Genomic DNA, 4,917 nt, shown 5'->3' with positions numbered 1-4,917 from the left:
CCGCAGGGGGGGCACGGTGGTGTTGCCTCGTCTTGTCTCGGCAGAACCCCCTCGTTCCTCCCTGGTGAGCTCGGAGGGGGTCCCACCACGGAGCTGAAGGGATGGGAGGGGTCACATCTGCGTGGGGACACCGCTCACAGGGGATCACAGGGTCACACCTGCATGGGGACACTGCTCACATGGGGGCCACGGGGTCACATCTGCGTGGGGACACCGCTCACAGGGGATCACAGGGTCACATCTGCGTGGGGACACTGCTCACATGGGGGCCACAGGGTCACATCTGCGTGGGGACACTGTTCACAGGGGATCACAGGGTCACACCTTCGTGGGGACACCACAACACTGCTCACAGAGGGGTCCCAGGGTCCCGCCTGCACGGGGACACCCCCACTCACAGGGTCCCACCCGCACGGGGACACCACCCCACCTCTCGCCCGAAACTCCTGGGCTCGTTCCCCGACCCAAGGAGCCCTTCGAGCCCGGCAGGTCGGTGCCAGCCCTGGGTGAGGGCAGCGAGCCCGGCCCCGGGCTCAGTCCCGGTGCCAGCGCCGGGCGCGGTGCCGGCCCCGGGATTACGGGAACAGCGAATCACGGCGCGCACTCCCTCAATCCACGGGGAAATGCCGAGCACGTTTCTGCCCGGTCCTCCGCCCGGTGGCAAATCCGCGGCCTCCAGTTCACCTCCTGACCTGCCCTTATTCCCTCGCTCTGCCTTTAAACCATGTGACGGGAGGATTTGGCTTAATGTGTGTTGCTCCAGAAGGGAAGGAGGAGAAGGAGCTCAGAGGGCCGGGAGGTAATCGCTGGCTCCGCGCCCGCGCCCGGCGCAGGGGCGTTCCTGCAGCCCCGGGGTGGATTAAGGCATCCGGGTACCCCCATCCCTGCCCCTCGCTGCTCCCCACCTCTCCCGGCCCCTCCGGGGGCGTCGGCAGAGGTTTAGGATCGCGGGAACAACCCATCTGCCCCGTCCCAGCCTCTCTCCATCCTGCTCGTGCTCCAGGTTGGATGCAGGTCCTGTAACCGGGGGACCGTCCCCGCACCCCCTTCCCCGTGCCCCCGGGACCAGCCCGCACCGGTTGCTCTGCTGGGAAGAGCCGGAATCGGGGCTGGCCCTGCCCGGCACGGCTCGGGGGGCCCACGTGTGTGCACCAGCCGCCAACATCTGCCCTGACCCCCCGGCTGGGCGAGCAGCTGGAGCTCTGGGCTGGAATGGTGACCTGCGGGCCGGGAGAGGCGGGGGGGAGCGGCGGGATGTGCGGGGACCCCGCGCCGGGCCCGGAGGCTCCAGGGGGGGCTCAGGTGGCGCAGGAGGACGCGGGGTCGTGGCACGGGGGGGGCGAAGGCTCTGCCACCGAGGTACCGCGGAAAGGTGATTTCCAGCCGCAGGGAGGGACCTGCCAGGCCGGCCCCGCTCCGGCCGCGCTCGGCGGGAGCAGCAGGTGACGGGCTTTGACCTCCCTGCCCCGCGCTCGGGGGGATCTCGGTGAGGAGGGACCGGGGGAGGGCTGATGTCACCCTGCCACCTCCGTGCCACCACCCTGCCCGTCACCCTGCCCGCGACCTTGCCACCACCCTGCCACCACCCTGCCACCATCCTGCTGCCGCCTTGCCACGCTGCATGTCACCCTGTCAGCACCCTGCCAGCACCCCCCGCCACGCTGCCTGTGGGTGAGGGATGGGGATGGGGACGGGAATGGGAATGGGAATGGGGATGTGGGTTTGGATGGGTATGAAGATGGGGTGGGGAAGGGGATGGGGCTGGAGTCGGGAATGGAGATGGGGATGTGGACAGGGATGGGGACAGGGAGAGGAGTGGCAATGGGGACATGGGAAGGGGATGGAGATGAGGACATGAGGACAGAAAATGGGGGCAGGGGCAGGAATGGGGGTAAGGATGGTGGCAGGGATGGGGATAACCCACGGGAACAGCAGCATCCTGCTTTGGTACACAAACAGGAGCGTCAGAGCAGGTGGATAAGAGGGGATTAAGCATCCACGTGAGCATCAAGCCCCTCAGCCCCAGCCCCCCTCAGCCCTGAGCCCCCCCAGCCGTGCTCGGGAAGCTCCAGCTCCACACTCGGAAGCCCCGTCCGGCTTCAGACCCGCGTCCGAGGCCGCGTCCGGTGCTGAGGTGGCCGCAGAGTGACCTCTAATGGCCACGGGCCAGGAGGGGACACGGCCCAGCCCCTGCCCCGGGGGGCTGCGATCCCGCAAGGGGAGTCCCCACCCCAACTCCTCCTGTCCCCCGCCCCTTCCCGGGCACCGAGGGGCACGTGTGGCCTGGGGACACCTCTGCCCTCCTCTCCGAAGGGCCCCCAGGAGGGATGCCAGGGAAAGGGGTGCTGTGCCCCTGGGCTGTCTCGGAGCAGCGCGTCCCCCGTGTCCCACCTGCCCCGGGTGGGCAGCACCCCGGGGGGTGGCTTTGCCGTGGGGACAGGACAGTGACCGTGGAAAGGGTGTCCCCAGGCTCGTACCAGCACCGGGAGATCTGCTTTTATTGTCTTTCCAGGATTTCACAGCTCTGAGCAGTCACAGCTTGCACGGCCCGGCACGTGACGTGGTGAGCCCAGACCGTGCCCCACGTGAGAACATCCCCTGGGGAGGGATGAGGGGCACGGTGGGGCTGGCAGGGGCTGGGATAGGGCTGGGGGGCCCCAGGGGGGCTGTCTGGATCCAACTAGGCCAGGACCAGCACCAGCTGCCAGAGATGCTCCTGGGTCCAAGAGCCACCAGGTTAAGACGCTCTGTCCACCTGGAAAAGGTTGGGACTGGCTGGGACCCCCCGTCCGTGGCAGGGCCAGGGGAGCACCCAGAGCACCCCCAGAGGGTCAGCACTGCCTGTGCTGTGGAGCCCCTCTGGGACCAGCCTGGGAGGGGTATTTTGGGTCCTCACAAGGCTCTGCCCCTCCTGCCCCTTCCCTGGCTCCAGCAGTGACAGCCAAGGCTGTGGTGGCACCTGGAGCAGCTTGGCTGGGGCAGATCCCAGACCCACACCCCCTTCCCCTCACCGGGGACCCCCCCAGGGGCCCCTCAGGAGCTCAGGGTGGGGGGTCCTCAGAGCTGGTCCCTCTGAGGCCCCTCCCTACCTGTGCTGGCTCCTGTTTGCTCCTCAGCTCCAGGGTGTCCTCGGCACCCGACCAGCCCCGAAACCTCCTGATCCTGCAGGGGAGGACAGGGAGCTGCCAGCCCTGCTGCCCTCGAGGGTGCCTGTCCCCTCACCCCGGGGTACCTGCCCTGACATTGGGGTCCCTGTCCTGATGCCAGGGGTCCCTGTCCCCCTGACCCTGGGGTCCCTGTGCCACCCTGGGATTCCCTGGGTCCCACCCCAAGGTCCCTGTGCCACCCCAAGGTCCCTGTGCCACCCTGGGGTTCCTGTCCTCCCACCCTGGGGTACCTGCTCCGACACCGGGGGCCCTGTCCTGATGCCAGGGTTCCTGTCCCATCCTGAGTCCCTTGTCTCTCCCCCCCAGGGTCCCTGTCCCCCCCTTGGTTCCCTGTCCCCCCCTGTGCCCCAACCAGGACGTTACCTGGGCCACATCTTCACAGCCAGCAGGCCCAGGGTGGCCACAGAGACGAGGGCCACGAGCAGCCCAGCCAGGATGGTGAAGGTCAGCAGGTGGGTGAGGGCTGTGGGCACATCCCCACGGCAGGGGGTCAGTGCACGTGGGGCCCCCCAGACCTTGGGGTGCCCCCCGAGGGGTGAAGGGGACCCTGGGGTGGTGACTGTGACAGCCAAACATGGGGGGGGGCTTGGTGGCACTGTCAGGTCCTCAAGGTTGGGAGCAGCCACTCGGTGGGTCCAGAGCGCACACGGGGTCACAGACACCAAACTGGGACCCCACTGGGACTTGGGGTGACTCACAAAGGGTGAAGGGGACCCTGGGGTGGTGTCTGGGACATCTGACTGCAGGTGGTGCCACTGTCAGGTCCAGAGGGGTGGGGACAGTCTTTGGGGGGGTCACGGGCTCCATACTGGGACCCCACTGGGACCCCACTGGGACCAGCTGTCCCTGCACACCTCGCTGTCCCCTGCCTGAGGGTCGGGCAGGCTGGCACAATGCTGGGTGCCACCCCAGGAGGGGCAGTGTCCCCTGGGCACAGGGGGTGTCCCCAGCACAGCCCCAAGCAGCACCCCCCCATCCCGCTGTTCGCTGACCCCGAGCCGCCTCCTCCTCCCTCATTTTGGACCATCCCCAGCCCCCAGCTCCGTTTGCCGCTTCCCTGAGCCCTTTTCCCGGCCCTTGCCCTGCCTCCCCCGCCCCCGGGGTCCCTCTCACTCACTGTTCACGTCGAAGTGGGCGCTGGCCGTGGCGTTGCCCAGGGCGTTGGTGGCCACGCACAGGTACTGCCCGGCGGCCCCCGGGCCCAGCGCCCCCAGCTCCACCCGCAGGGCGTTGTGCGAGGGGGCCCCGCGCACCCCCGGGATGGCGGGGGGGGCCGGGCTGGAGGCCACGAGCCGGCCCTGGTGCAGCAGGGCCAGGGAGGAGGGCGGGTGGCTGTCGGCCCTGCACAGCACGATGCCCGCCCGCCCGCCGCGGTTCTCCAGGAAGGTGCTGACCGACACGTCCCGAGGCGGGTCTGGCGGGGCAGAGATGGGGGGTCAGCGGGGCACGGCGGGGGAAACCCCACACTGGCCTGGACAGGCACTAAAGGCTGCTGAACACGTCCCTCCTCTAGCCTGGGTCAGCCCATCCCACCCACCCCAGGGCTCGTGGCTTCCTGAGCTGTCCAGCCCTTCTCTCCCCGCCAGCTGGAGAATCCCCCCTTGGTTCCAAGTCTGACTTTTGAGGGGTCAGTTCTGGAAAAAAACCCGACGTCCCCTTCCCTGGGTCACCGAGGGCTGAGCAGTGCTGACCAGTGCATCCCTCCTCCGGCCTGGATCAGTCGGGGCTGGCAGATTCCCACCCTCTGCAG

This window comes from Pipra filicauda, unplaced genomic scaffold (assembly GCF_003945595.2).
Source record: "Pipra filicauda isolate LSUMZ 115617 unplaced genomic scaffold, ASM394559v2 scaffold1429_size20973_pilon, whole genome shotgun sequence".
Classification (NCBI taxonomy): Eukaryota; Metazoa; Chordata; class Aves; order Passeriformes; family Pipridae; genus Pipra; species Pipra filicauda.
The sequence above is the reverse complement of the archived record's forward strand: the minus strand, read 5'-3'. Positions refer to the sequence as shown.